Below are 16138 nucleotides of genomic sequence, written 5' to 3'. Positions count from 1 at the left end.
GTTGAATTTATGGTCCCCAGAGTGTTATCATTGAGAATAGTCATCAAGTGACCCCCGTAGCTCTGTAGATCAGAAGTAAAGTGAGACATTGGCAGGTATATAATGAGTTGATACACTACCATCCTGGTACCAAAGACAAATAAGGTAACATGCCATAATGAATACTGCCCAGTGCCTCTGACATCCGCCATCATGAACTGCTTTGAGAGGCTGGTCACGGTGCATGTCAGTACCAATCTCCCAGTCAACGTCAACCCACTACAATTCACCTGCTGCTGAAATAAGTTCATAAGACCATAAGACAGAGGAACAGAATTAGGCCATTCAGCCCATCAAGTCTGCTCCACCATTCCATCATGGCTGATCCTAGATCTCACTCAACCCCATATAACTGCCTTCTCGCCGTATCCTTTGGTGACCTGACCGATCAGGAAACTATCAGTTTCCACCTTAAATATACCCAGGGAATTAGCTTCCACTGTAGTCTGTGGCAGAGCATCCCACAAATTAACTGCTCTTTGGTTAAAAAAAAATTCTCCTTACCTCTGTTCTAAAAGGTTGCCCCTCAATTTTGAGGCTGTGTCCTCTAGTTCTAGATACCCCTACTAGAGGAAGCATCCTCTCCACATCTATTTTTTCATCAATGTTTGGTAGGTTTCAATGAGATCCTCCCAAATTCTTCTAAATTCCAGTGAGTACAGGCCAAAAGCTGCCAAATGCTCCTCATATGTTAACCCATTCATTCCTGGAATCATCCTCATGAACCTCCCCTGGACTCTCTCCAATGACAACACATCCTTTCTGAGATGTGGGGCCCAAAACTATTGACAATACTCCAAGTGCAGCCTGACAGGTGTCTTATAAGGATTCAGCATTATCTCCTTGTTTTTATATCCTATTCCCCTTGAAATAAATGCCAACATTGCAGTTCCCTTCTTTACTACAGACTCAGCCTATGAATTAAGCTTCTGGGAGTCTTGCATGAGGACTCCCAAGTCCCTCTGCACCTCTGATGTTTAAACCTTCTCCCCATTCAGATAATAGTCTGCACTTTTGTTCCTTTTACCAAAATGCATCATCATACATTTCCCGACACTGTATTTTATCTGCCACTTTTTGCCCATTCTTCCAGTTTGTCCTAGTCCTGCTGCACTCGCATTGCTTCCTCAGCACTACCTACCCATCCACCTATCTTCTTAACATCCACAAACTTTCCCACAAAGCCATTAATTCCATTATTTGAACAATGTGAAAAGTAGCGGTCCCAATACTGACCACTAAGGAACACCACTAGTCACTGGCAGCTAAGCAGAAAAGGCTCCTTTTATTCCCACTCACTGCCTTCTGCCTGTCAGCCACTCCACTGTCCATGCCGGTATCTTTCCTGTAACGCCGTAGGATTTTATCTTGTTAAGCAGCCTCATGTGTGGCACCTTATCAAATGCCTTCTGAAAGTCCAAGTAAATTACATCCACTGCCTCTCCTTTGTCCATCCTGCTTGTTACTTCCTCAAAGAACTCTAACAGATTTGTCAGGCAAGATTTCCTTTCACAGAAACTATGCTGACTTATTTTATCATTAGTTTCCAAGAAACCTCATCCTTAATAATAGACTCCAACACTTTCCCAACCACTGAGGTTAGGCCAACTGGCCTATAATTTCCTTTCTTTTGCCTTCTTCCCTTCTTAAAGAGTGGAGTGACATTTGCAATCTTCCAGTCCTCTGGAACCATGCCAGAATCAAATAATTTTTGAAAGATCATGAACAATGCATCCATTATCGCTTCCTCAATCTCTCTCAGGACCTGGGATGTAGTCCACCTGGTCCAGGTGACTTACGTACCATAAGATCTTTGAGTTTACCTGCACTTTTTCCTTTGTAATAGCAATGGCACTCACTCTTGCTCCCTGACACTGACAGACCTCTGGCACATGGCTAGAGTCTCCCACAATGAAGAAAGATGCAAAGTACACATTAAGTTCATCTGCCATTTCTTTGTCCCCCAGTACTACCTCACCAGCAACATTTTATAGTGGCCCAATATCAACTCTCACCTCCCTTTTGCTCTTTATATAGCTGAAAAAAACTTTTGGTATCCTGCTTTACCTTCATATTTCATATTTTTCCTTCTTATAGCTTTTTCAGTGGCCTTTTGTTGGATTTTAAAAGCTTCCCAATCATCCAACTTCCCACTCACTTTTGCTACCAATTATGCCCTTTCCTTGGCTTTTATGTAGTCCTTAACTTACTTTGTCAGCCATGGTTTCCTACCCCTGCCATTTGAGAACTTCTTCCTCTGTAGGACGTATCTATCCTGCAACTTGCGAACTATTCCTGGAAACTGCAGCCATCTCTGCTCTGTCATCCTCCCTGCAAATATTCTTCTCCAATCCACCAGGGCAAGCTCCTCTCTCATGTCTCTGTTATTCCGTTTATTCCATTGCTATACCGATACATATGACTTAGGCTTCTCCCTCTCAAAATGCAGTTTGAATTCAATCATATTATGATCGCTGCCTCCTAAGAGTTCCTTTACATTAGGCTCCCAAATAAGATCTGTGATACTACACAACACCCAATCTAAGATAGCCTTTCCCCAAGTAGGCTCAAGCACACTGTGCTCTAAAAAGCCATCTCGTAGGCATTCAACAAATTCCCTCTCTTGTGATCCAACACCAACCTGATTTTCCCAATCACCTTGCATATTGAAGTCCCCCTTTACAATTGTGTCATTATCCTGATTACGTGCCTTTTCCAGCTCCCTTTGCAATCTCAACCATACATCTTAGCTACTATTTGGAGGCCTATATACGATTCCCATAATGGTTTTTTCACTCTTGAAATTTCTTAACTCCACCCACAAAGATTCAACATTCTCTGACACTGTGCCACTTCTTTCTGAAGATGTAATTCCATTTCTTACCACCATGATAGCATCATGCTGGATGCTATTTCCCTGACCCTGCTCCTATCCCTGTGGCATCTGAATAATAAAGACACCTGTCTCAGACTACTATTTACTGATGACAGCTCTATCTTCATAACATAATTCTTCTTTTTGTAATTTATTTTTTATTGAAGTTCATCATCAAATAAACATTTCCATAAGATGTATTTCGGATACTGTACATGTATCATATAATCGTATTTGTCACAAATCTCCACATAATATTTATCTGAGGTATACACTTATAGAAAGGAGAGGAAAGAAAGAACAATCAAAAGAGGAAAACTATTTACAAAGTGGGGAGTGATCTTATTTTTTACAACATATTCATTGACTTGTGAGAATAAAATCAGGCCTATGAGGTGTTATGTAGTTAAACCATCTTTCCCAGTATGAATCAAATTGTTCCAACTTATGATTAACAGATGCTGTTATCTTCTCCATTTTGTAAATGTCCATTGTAATTTCCATCCATACATTTAAAGTTGGGCTCTCCTGTGATAACCATTTCCTGGTAAGGGGCTTTTTACCAGCCACTAGCAGTGTATTCATTAAATATTTATCTCTTTTCAACCATTCTTGAGGTATATACCCAAAATATATGGTCTTACTCTCTAAGAGTATTTCACATTTAAATATGTCTTGTAGGGCATTCTGTATCCCACTCCAACAGTCTTTGATAATGGGGCATTCCCAGAAAATATGATAATCATTTGCATTTTGATTTCCACAATTTTTCCAGCAAACAGGGAGGTTACTATCATAATGGTATTTCTGAGAGGGTGTAATAAAATATCTTATCAAGTTTTTCCACCCAAACTCCCTCCATTTCTGTGAACTGGTACACTTCCATTGATACCTCCATATTATTGTCCAGTCTTCCTCAGATATTATCCCTGCTTCCTTCTCCAATTTTGTTTATATTGTTACGTACCCCGTAACTGGGTTGCCAAACCAGCAGAAATGGATCACTCAGTTGGAGTCTGGATTACTAGATCTAAGAAAGTTTTATTAAAGAAACAAGCAACACAGTAATCGAAAGGATAATAAATGCAACAGTTCAGCAATGATAAACACACGTGCACAGAATTAAGATAACAGGATCAATCAAGCTCTATCGTTGTCTAGGGGTAAATGACCAATTTCAAAGTGACACAAAGTCCAGTTCAATTTAGTTCAGTTCGCAGTAATCGTTGCCATGGCGATGGACAGTGTGGGGGGAAGGAGAGAGAGAACGAGAACGAATGATCATTCCAAAACGGCTTCCACTCACAGACCTGCGATATTGCTCACAAGCAGCTTTCGGGCGAGTCCTTTGTGATGTCACCTGAGGTCACCGACTGTGACCCCTCCTCCAGATGCGGTCGATCCTCTGCAGTGAACCCGGCACCCAAGCGAGGGTGGACACACACCGGGTTCCCGCTGATCGTTCCTTTCCACCCTGTGCGTATATGGCCCGGTACTTCCCACCGACTTGTGAGAGGCGCACCGCTTCCAGAGTCTCGTTACCTCGGGTGTCGTGTGTGTCTTGCCTTAGCGAACCTGTCCCTTTTTATCCCCCTGCTGGGGTATCGCCTGTCCATCACTTCAAACAGTTCAGGGTTCAAAGGGGGAGCCGCTCTAGACAGCTCTCTCTCCCGTCCCTTCATTACACATCTCCAGATCGCCTGTCCATCACTTCAAACAGTTCAGGGTTCAAAGGGGGAGCCGATCTTGACAATACCCAGACTGATGGCTCCTTCATTAACACCTCCAAATGCTGCTTCATTGTGTGCCTTATCTCTCCCTCCCCTGAGGACAGGTGGCAGACCAACTGCTGATGCCACTGGTGCTAGCCCAGGCCAGCAAACATCTTAATTTATGTGTATTCTCGTCACAATATGTATGAAGTTGAATGTGTTTTAAGGTTTGACAAACCCTTATACACGCTTGAAATGATTCTACTACCGTTGTCTGAATTATATGCTTTTCTAAATAGCTCTATCAGACAGGTACTTGCCTTGGTTACATTTTTAACCATCCTATTAACATACTGTCGCAGCTGTATGTACTGGTAAAAGTCTTGTTTTTCTAATAAGTGTTTCTCTTTGAGCAATTCAAAACTGAACAGTGTTCCTTCTTTCATTATATTGTAAATAGCTGTTATTCCTTCAGCTGTCCAGTCCTTAAATCTAGCATCTAGTTTATTCGGCGTAAAATCTAAGTCATATGCACACCATTTAAGAATTACAATGTCTCTCTCTAGTTTATATTCTTTTATAATAGTTTTGCATATTTTAAGAGTACATTTCACCCACAGGTTATCAATAGTATTTATGTAACTTTGTAGGTTGTTATCAGCCAAAATGGCCTGTATGGGGATGGAAAGTATCCTCTCCTCAGTGTTTTTCCATTGAATGTCATGAGATGGGTTGCACCAGCATATCACAGCTCTCAACTGTGCTGCAAAATAATAATCTCTAAGAGAAGGTAGGCCCCATCCCCCCTTTTCCTTGGCTAATTGCAAAGTTTTGATATGAACCCTGGGCCATATATATCTTGATAGCATCTTGTTCCATTCTTTGAACTGATTTAGTTAATCTCTATTGGTAGGGTCTGAAAGAGATATAGTAGTCTGGGCAGTATATTCATTTTAATAGATTCAATCCTTGAACTGAGACCAAGAAAAGGAATTAGGTTCCATTTTGTTATATCTTCCTTAATTTTTTATATATAGGCTGATAATTGCATTCTGATAATTTTGCCAAATCTTTTGGGTCAAGCAGTTTATCTTTAAGCACCTAGATCTGGGATCCAACACCTCCTTTTGCAACGGGACCCTTGTTTTCCTGACCAACATGATGCAGTCAGTAGGAATGGGGAGCTATATCTCTGTCACGATTATCCTCGGCACTGGTTCACCACAAGGCTGTGGTCTCGTTCCTCTACCTTACTCCCTGTACAGTCACAACTGTGTGGCCAGATCCTGCTCAAACTCTATTGACAAATTTACAGGTAAGCAATCATAGTGGGCCATTTCTCAAATTGAAAGCCTAGTGACGTGCTGTCATGAAAATAACCCTTCCTGCAATGTCAGCAAAACAAAAGAGCTGGTCATTGACTTCAGAAAGCAAGATGGTGCGCACACTCCTGTTTACTTGAATGGTGCCTAGGTCAACATGGTTGAGAGTTTCCACTTCCTTGAAGTTAATATTACCAATAGCCCATCCGTGCTCAACCACATAGAATCATGGAGTACTACAGAACAGAAACAGCCCCTTCAGCCCACCTAATCTATGACAGCCTTGTCTTCTATTGAGTCCCATCTATCTGCACCTGAACCATATCTCTCCATACTTCTTACTTCCATGTACCTATTCAAGCTTCTCTCAAATGTTACTCATCAACCATTTCCGCTGGGAGTTCATTCCACATCTACATTACCCTATGAGTGAAGATGACTCCCCTCAGATTACCCTTAGATATTTCACGCTTCACCCTAAACCCATGATCGCTAGTTCTTGGCTCACCAAATCTGAGGGGAGAAAGCTTGCAAACACTCATCTTATCAATACCCCTCTTAATTTTGCGCAGCTCTATAAGATCTCCCCTCATTTTCCTGTGCTTCAGTGAATGAAGCCCTAACCCTTTCAACCTTTCCCAATAATTCAGGTCCTGAAGTCCTGGCAACATCCTTGTAAGTTTTCTCTGCACTCTTTCAAACCCTTTTCTTTATCTTTCCTGTAAGTAGGAGACCAGTACTGCACACAAGACTCCAAATTCAACTTCACCAACATCTTATCCAACTTCAACATAACATCCCAATTCCTGAACTCAGTGTCCTGATTTATGAAGACTATTGTGCCAAAAGCTCTCTTTACAGCACAATACAACATGTAAAGGAGCCTCTGCTTCCTCAAGAAGCTAAAGAAATTCAATATGTCTTAGATGACACTCACCAAGTTTTTATTGATTCACTGTTGGAAGCATCTTTTCCAAATGTGTCGCAGCTTGGTGTGGCAAATGCTCTGCCTGAGACTGCAACAGCTCCAGAGAGGTGTGGTCACAGCACAGTAAATCATGAAAATCAGCCACCCTTCCATGGACTCTGTCTACGTTCCTCGTTGCCTCAGTGAAACAGCCAGCGTAATCAAAGACCCTTCCCGCCCCTGACATTCTATATTCGCCCCACTCCCATGGCCTACAAGATACAAAAGCCTTACAGCAGATACCAGGCTCAGGGACAGATTCTCTCCTGCTTTATAAGACTACTGAATGGACTTCTTGTAGAGTAGAATACCTCGATATGGCCTTGCACTTTACCGCCTGCCTGCACGACACTTTATTTATAACTGCAAACGAGATTGGTGGGAACGTGAAGAATGCTGCCGGGGTGGTGGTAAAAGAAGATACACGACGGATATTTAAGAGACTCTTAGAAAGGCACATGCAGGAAGGAAAGAAAACTGGAGGGCTATGTGGGAGGGAAGGGTTAGATTGATCTTAGAGGGCTATAAGGTTGGCACAATATTATAGGCCAAAGGGCCTGTATTGTGCTGTATTGTTTTATGTTCTAAGTAACTCTTAATTCTGCATTGTTTTCCTTGTACTGCCTCAATGTACTGATGTGATGAAATGATCTATGTGGATGTCAGTGTATAATGATAATAATACATCAATTTCAAGTTCAATTTCGGTCCTACAGCTAACTGAAACATCAGTCCTCTGGGGATAAGCTGCAAAACACAGTGAATACAATCACACACAGCGCACATAGATATGATTTCACATTCAATCACAAAAATAATATTAGCACAAGTCCCTGAATGTCATGGCCTGAAGATTGATGGTGCATGGGAGTATGTCCTGGAGCTACCTTCCTGCAAGAAGCAGCACACAGCAGTTCCTCATCTCGCAGATCAGCCGCAGATGAGAGTGATCCAACTTGTTTTCCAGGTATCAATTACTAGAGAGCAGAACCGATGTGTGAGACAGTCTGCAGGCTCCAGCCCCCAACCTGGCATAGACACTAGTGCCCCAGTTGTGTCTCTATTCCCTCCCACATTGCCTCCGGTGCCTTCTCCCCTGGGTGCCTGTAAAAGGCGAAGCCGTAACATAAGGCTCTGGTCTGGACAACAACTGAGGCCATGCTGCCAGTGTTACCGATGAACTAGTGAACCAGACTCACAGTATTTTGTATTACCGATGTCTAGCAGGGACTTGCAAAAGAAAGGAAAATGTTTAAGACACACATTTGCACCATTTGTTGCACCTCGTGTACCCCCATTTTCCCAGAAGGACCGATTTACCAATTTACCAAATTTACGAATCTTGCTCAAAAGGCACTGGTAAACTAGAATAAAATAAAAGAGAAAAGGTCCAAGAAGGTTCCGGTGACGTCATCGTCCAGAAGGGCAGCTTAAATCAACAGCTCCTCCGGAAAAACACATATTATGACTGCTGACATAACTGAATCTGAACTAAAAACTGCAATTAGTAGGCTTGAATTAAGCAAGTCACCAGGATCAGATGGATATACGGCAGAGTGATATAAGGAGTTTAGAAGTGAGTTAATTCCTGTTTTGCTCCCCACACTGACCTGGGCTCTAAGAAAGGCGCAAATGCCAGCCAGCTGGAAGGAGGTGATAATCTCAGCTATACCTAAAGAAGGCAAGGATAAAATGGAATGTGGGTCACTTAGACCATTATCTGTTCTTAATGTGGATTATAGATTATTTACCTCCATCATGGCCAAACGATTAGAAGAGTTGCTACCCACACTGATACATAATGATCAGACAGGTTTTATACAACAATGTCAAACACAGGACAATATATGAAGGACACTTCACATTATGGATCACATAAAAAAAAGAAAAAAAAGAAATTGAAGCAATAATGATAAGCGTGGATGCTGAAAAGGCATTTGATTCGGTTAATTGGAATTTTCTTTACAGAGTTTTAAATAGATTTGGTCTACATGACACAATTATTAAAACTATACAGGCACTATATGACAATCCTACTGCTAGGATTAAAATCAATGGATATTTGTCTAATAGTTTTCCCCTAGAAAGGGGCACGAGACAGGGCTGCGCATGGTCACCGCTACTCTTCGCATTATATCTGGAACCATTAGCTCAATACATCAGACAAAATGAAGATATCAGGGGAATTACTATTAAAGGGACAGAGCATAAATTGGCCTGTTACATGGATGACATTTTGATCTATCTAGGGCAACCAACACACTCTTTACCTAAATTGTTGCAATCTTTTGAACAATATGGCCAATTATCAGGATACAAGATCAACATAGATAAAACCCAACTACTTTCATATAAGTATAGCCCACCAAGAGAAATTGAAAGTAGATATCCTTGGGCATGGCAAACAGAGTCCGTCAAATATTTGGGCATCATTATGCCAAAAGATTTGGCAAAATTATCAGAATGCAATTATCAGCCTATATATAAAAAAAATTAAGGAAGATATAACAAAATGGAACCTAATTCCTTTTCTTGGTCTCAGTTCAAGGATTGAATCTATTAAAATGAATATACTGCCCAGACTACTATATCTTTCTCAGACCCTACCAATAGCGATTAACCAAAATCAATTCAATGAATGGAACAAGATGGTATCAAGATATATATGGCAAGGTAAAAGGCCTAGAATTCGTCTCAAAACCTTGCAGTTAGCCGAGGAAAAGGGGGGATGGGGCCTACCCTCTCTTAGAGATTATTATTTTACAGCACAGTTGAGAGCTGTGATATGCTGGTGCAATCCATCATATGACGCTCAAGGGAAAAACAGAGGAGAGAATACTTTCCATCCCCATACAGGCAATTTTGGCTGATAACAACCTACAAAGTTACATAAATACTATTGATTACCCATGGGTGAAGTGGACTCTTAAAATATGGAAAGCTATTATAAAAGAATATAAACTGGAGAGAGACATTTGCAATTCTTAAATGGTGTGCATATGACTCGGATTTTACGCCGAACAAACTGGATGCTAGATTTAAGGACTGGACAGCTAAAGGAATAACAGCTATTTGCAATATAATGAAAGGTGTTCAGTTTTGAAATGCTCAAAGAGAAATATTTATTAGAAAAACAAGACTTTTATCAATATTTACAGATGTGACAATATGTTAATAGGATGGTTAAAAATGTAACCAAGACAAGTACATGTTTGATAGAGCTATTTAGAAAAGCATATAATTCAGACAACGGTAGTTGAATAATTTCAGCGTGTATAAGGGTTTGTCAAATCTTAAAACACATTCGACTTCATACATTAAAACAAAATGGGAGAAGGAAGCAGGGATAATAATATATGAGGAAGAATGGACAATAATATGGAGGTATCAATGGAAGTGTTCAGGTGGAAAAACTTGATAAGATATTTTATTACACCTTCTCAGAAATACCATTATGATAGTAACCTCCCTGTTTGCTGGAGAAATTGTGGAAAACAAAATTATCATATTTTCTGGGAATGTCCTGTTATCAAAGACTATTGTAGTGGGATACACAATGCCCTACAAGACATCTTTAAATGTGAAATACCCTTAGAAAGTAAGACCATATATTTTTGGTATATACCACAAGAATGGTTGAAAAGAGATAAATATTTAATGAATATACTGCTGGTGGCTGGTAAAAAGACCCTTACCTGGAAATGGTTATCACAGGAGAGCCCAACTTTAAATGTATGGATGGAAATTACAATGGACATTCACAAAATGGAGAAGATAACAGCATCTGTTAATCATAAGTTGGAACAATTTGATTCATACTGGGAAAATGGTTTAACTACATAACACCTCATAGGCTGATTTTATTTTCACAAGTCAATGAATATGTTGTAAAAAAAAATCACTCCCTACTTTGTACATAGTTTTTTTCTTTCGATTGTTCTTTCTTTCCTCTCCTTTCTATAAGTGTATACCTCAGATAAATATTATGTGGAGATTTGTGACAAATGTGACTATATGATATATATGTACAGTATCAGAAATACATCTTATGGAAAGTTTTGTTTGATGATGAACTTCAATAAAAAATAAATTACAAAAAAAATTTTTAAGAGAAGGTCCAAGAAGCAGCAATCACCATAAACATTAAGAGACACAATTTTTCTGCAATATGGAAGTAAGAGCTGACTTCAGAGCATGGAATTGTGGAAGCAATGCCCTTTGATCAGGACAAGTCAAAATGGCACCTCAATCTTAGGTGGACAATTTCAGCAATTAAGTTTGCTGAAAATGAGGGTGCATTTAACTCACCACTCAGAGTGTTTGAGTGCTAAATATGCTAGGGAGAGGGGGCATAGCAACAGCATACAAATTCAAGCACAGAGCGAAGAGTGGGAACAATATCACCAATGCAGTACCTACAATGAGAGGGAGTTTTGAAACCACCAGGACACGGGAGGAGCAGGAGAAGCCCAACTGGCCCCTGCCATTCAGTATGAACATTGCTAATCTGACAGACAATATAGAGGAAAATGAGATTTCAGTCTGAAAAGGCTCTTAGGTGCACTGTGGAGACAAATTATTCCTCTCTCTCTCTCTCTCTCTCTCTCTCCAAGTTCTATGCAAAAATACTTTTGTTGTTGCCAATTCTTGGACCACACCGATGCTACGAAAACATAAATGGAGCACACCTGGTGAGCTTCTGTTGCGTAACCAGATACGGGAGGAGATACCTTGTGTAAATGAGGAACAAGTGCTGGGTATATTAGAAATGTTCATGTTTGCAGTATGCTGGTGAGCACAGAGTCAGCCACTGAGCAATACTGCATAGTGTGAATGGAGAACGGCAAACTTCATGTATGAATGGAGTAGAGCAAAGCTGAAAGTGATACTAATTCCTGTAACTGTTATCCACAATAGCTAATTTGATGCTGCTGGTTAAATCAAATACCTTCTGACTTTGAGGGCCAAGTGTCATATCACATGGTGAATTTAGCCCAATAATCCTCTAATATGAGCACATGTCATCACCAATAACTGGACTCAGAACACATGCACATTTACTCTGCAACATACTTTATTTTACTTGTGCACAAGGAGAGCAGCATGGCCCCTGTCATTACACTGTTCTAAAGTCTGAACAGAGAATTTCCATTTTTATACAGAATTGACAAGCAGTTATGGATATTGAATTCGTTTCTTGCAAGATCAATCACCATTCAAAATAGAGGAATTAAAAGTCAATAAAAAGTACAAGCTGAGAACCATTGATACTTTGAAGGTAGTAAAGCAATTGTCCCTTATTTTGTGTGTGTGCTTTGCTTCCTTTCATTATATTTTTATCACGTCTCCATAAGCATAAAGTATTATGCAAGAGGGAGTTATGCTCTTTAATGACCTTTCTTGCCTATGTTGTCTGCACTCTATCTGCGAACTTTCCTTGCCTGGACAATACTTCAACGCTTGCCTTACCACAACTTCCACATGTGAAATTGCCTAATTTGATTATTTTCATTAATTGTTAATAGTAGTCATAGTCATACTTTATTGATCCCGGGGGAAATTGGTTTTCATTACAGTTGCACCATAAATAATAAATAGTAATAGAACCATAAATAGTTAAATAGTAATATGTAAATTATGCCAGTAAATTATGAAATAAGTCCAGGACCAGCCTATTGGCTTAGGGTGTCTGACCCTCCAAGGGAGAAGTTGTAAAGTTTGATGGCCACAGGCAGGAATGACTTCCTATGACGCTCTGTGTTGCATCTCGGTGGAATGAGTCTCCGGCTGAATGTACTCCTGTGCCCACCAGTACATTATGTAGTGGATGGGAAACATTGACCAAGATAGCATGCAATTTAGACAGCATCCTCTTTTCAGGCACCACCATCAGGGAGTCCAGTTCCATCCCCACAACATCACTGGCCTTACGAATGAGTTTGTTGATTCTGTACAACAAAATATTGTACAGTAAACCATGCCTTTATTCTGATTACTTATTACTCTTATTAAATAACAGGCAAAAACAGGCTTTTTTTTTTGCTCCCTTTATAGCACCAAAGGTGGCAACATGGCATATTTTAACTCCCCATAGCTACAGAATAGTAATAACACTTGGTTGTGTCAATTACATAATGGCCAGCTCTTTTCATTACACATGCAGAGAACATCTGTGCCAGAACAGAAGTCAGCAAAAAGAAGCTGAAAATGGATGACCCATGCACCAGCATACATGCAGCATTGCTGGGACACTACTGCTTAGAAAGGAAACATTGCAAATATTAATGCTTTGATGTCTAACTTTAATATTATCACGGGATCACATGGTTCAAGTTTAACTGTTTCTGCTGGGAGGAATATGGGCACCAAATGGGTTGGACTGGAAATGAAAATTATTTGCATGTAAATCAGAAAGCCAGTCGTTCTGTTGGTAAAAACTTTTAAAAACAGTCCCAGAGACTTGTATAACACCAAGAGAAAATTGATGAACCATCACGTGTACTTGTCTAGGTGAGACACTTTGTCCAACTGTTTCTTACTTGTTCCCTGGTCTATTAAACTCTTTCATGCAATTTTTCCCTTCAAGTACATTGTCTTTGGAATGGAGTGGGCAAGAGTACATACATGGCAAAATCTCCTTAATTCTCTATGGCGTGTTCCCAGCTTTAAGTTTAATGATCTGAAGTATCTCAAAGTGCTTCGAGTGTTGGGGATGACAGAACTAAACTGAATAACAGTTCAGCACTGACTAGATGGCTCAAGGTGCCTGCTTCTGTGCTGAAGTGCTCTATTACTCCATGACTTTAGGTGTGCTTCTGAGTGCACATAAAGGAGTGCGATATCAGAATGGAAGACCCAAGTGAGATAAAATGGTGAATGAACTATATTGGACCAGCTGTGACCAATCCTGTTCCTAAGTTTTAAAAGTCGGTGCAAAGCGAACCACTTTAAAACTGATACCAGATTGTAGAGGTGCAGTGAAATCAGCACAGGCAGCTTCAGATACGTTGAAAAAGCTCTCTGGTCATAGAATCAATACGGATGACATTAATAGGTATGAGAATTAAATACCAATGCAAGAACATTAAATCTTTTGCATACTTGGTGAATGCCATTTAAAACAATTGAAAAAAAATGCAAGTGTTCTTGTAAATCAAATACTGAAAATAAACAGAACAGCATTCAACAGAGACAGAAATATATCGAACAACATAACCTGCTCAATTTACTGTAAGGCAACAATTGATACCTAGTGCTTTACTTTGATCACTAATGAATCTTCATAATTCATTATTTCGAGATCAAAATTTTGAAAACATATAAGTAACAGCAGAATGCTAACTGAGAATGATTGCATTCTGTATGGATGAAATAAGTTACAAGACATGAACTTCCAAATCGTGATCCTGTCATTCTTCTTAATGCCTTCCCTTTAAGGGATGCAATGAAAAGGGAGGAAACGCCCTTCTGAAAGGACTGCTTGGGGCAAAGTAGCAGTACAAAATATTTATCTGGAATATATTTGACAGCTGAAGAAATTTGCCAGCTGAATTATCTCTGTTCTGTACACCACATTTATGCAACAGCAGCACAGTTTCACCACATGCAGCTGCACCCATTATAGTGATCCTGTCTAATGCTTTCTTAAGACAACTAATATTTATGCATAGTAAGCAATTGTTGGAAATAAGCTCAGGGTACATTCACTATGAGCCAAGTGCTCATTTTTATGTCCTTGCACCCTTGATTTGTAAGGAATAGCCAGCACTTCAGCAATTTTCTTTTGGTTTACAGTGGCAGGGACATGACCAACCTTAACTTATTCCAAGAAATTCACCATAAAACTTGTCAATCAAAAGAAACAAATCAGGAGCTCCAGGCTCATTAATATTATTTCTGTTTCTGAATTGCTCAACCGCACAAGCACTTTGTCATTATACAAAGTAGTATTCCCTTTCTCCAGGTGTTGCTGCTTTAGTCTCAGGAAAGTGTCGTAGCAGCATAACTGAAGGAAATAAATATGAGTTGAAAAATAATAACAGAGAAGTTGGTGAGCTTGATCCCAAAGACCTGAAGGTTTTACTTCAGAAGGTTTTGAAAGAGTTGGCTTTATAGGTAGTTGATAACAAATAGGAGCAGGAGTAGGCCATCTGGCCCATCAAACCTGTTCCACCATTCAATAAGATCATGGCTGATCTGGTCATGGACTCATCTCCACCTACCTGCCTTTTCCCCATAACCTATAATTCCCCTACTATGCAAAAATCTATCTAACCTTGTCTTAAATATATTTACTGAGGTAGCCTCCAGTGCTTCATCGGGCAGAGAATTCCACAGATTCATCACTCCCTGGAAAAAGCAGTTCCTCTTCATCTCTGTCCTAAATTAACTCCCCTGAATCTTGAGGCTATGTCCCCTAGTTCTAGTCTCACCCACCAGAGGAACCAACTTTCCTGCCTCTATCTTCACAATTTTATATGTTTCTATAAGATTTGTTCTCATTCTTCTGAATTCCAGTGAGTACAGTCCCAGGTAACTCATCTCTCCTCATAATCTAATCTCCTCATCTCTGGAATCAACCTGGTGATCCTCCTCTGCACTGCCTCCAATGCCAGTATATCTTTCCTCAAATATGGAGACCAGAACTGCATGCAGTACCCTGTACAGTTGCAGCATAACATTCCTGCTGATAAATTCAATCCCTCTATCAACGCAGGCCAACGTTCCATTTGCTTTCTTGATAGCCTGCTGCACCTGCAAACCAATCTTTTGTGATTCATGCACAAGCACTCCCAAGTCCCTCTGCACAGCAGCATGCTGCAATCTTTTTTACCATTTAAATAAATAAGCTGTTCTTTCATTTTTCCCTCCAAAGTGGATGACCTCTATTTACAAACATTGTATTCCATCTGCCAGACCCTGGCCCACTCACTTAATCATCATCCAGGGTTCTGTAGTTAGATTAGATTAGACTATGAGGACACTCAGTCCTCGTTTATTGTCATTTAGAAATGCATGTATTAAAAAATGATACAATGTTGCTGGAAATGTTGCGTAGAATCGGAGGAAACAAAAGTGACCCCACGATTTAAAAAGTGAAGGAGCAAGAAATCAGGAATCATTGACCTGCTGGCCTAATATCAGTGATAGGGAAAATTCTGGAATCAAAAATGAAAATAGCTTTTGACTCAGCAGGGCCAACGTGGACTTATGAAAGGAAAGC

Source organism: Mobula birostris, chromosome 3 (genome assembly GCF_030028105.1).
Source record: "Mobula birostris isolate sMobBir1 chromosome 3, sMobBir1.hap1, whole genome shotgun sequence".
Lineage (NCBI taxonomy): Eukaryota > Metazoa > Chordata > Chondrichthyes > Myliobatiformes > Myliobatidae > Mobula > Mobula birostris.
Note: the sequence above shows the minus strand (reverse complement) of the source record.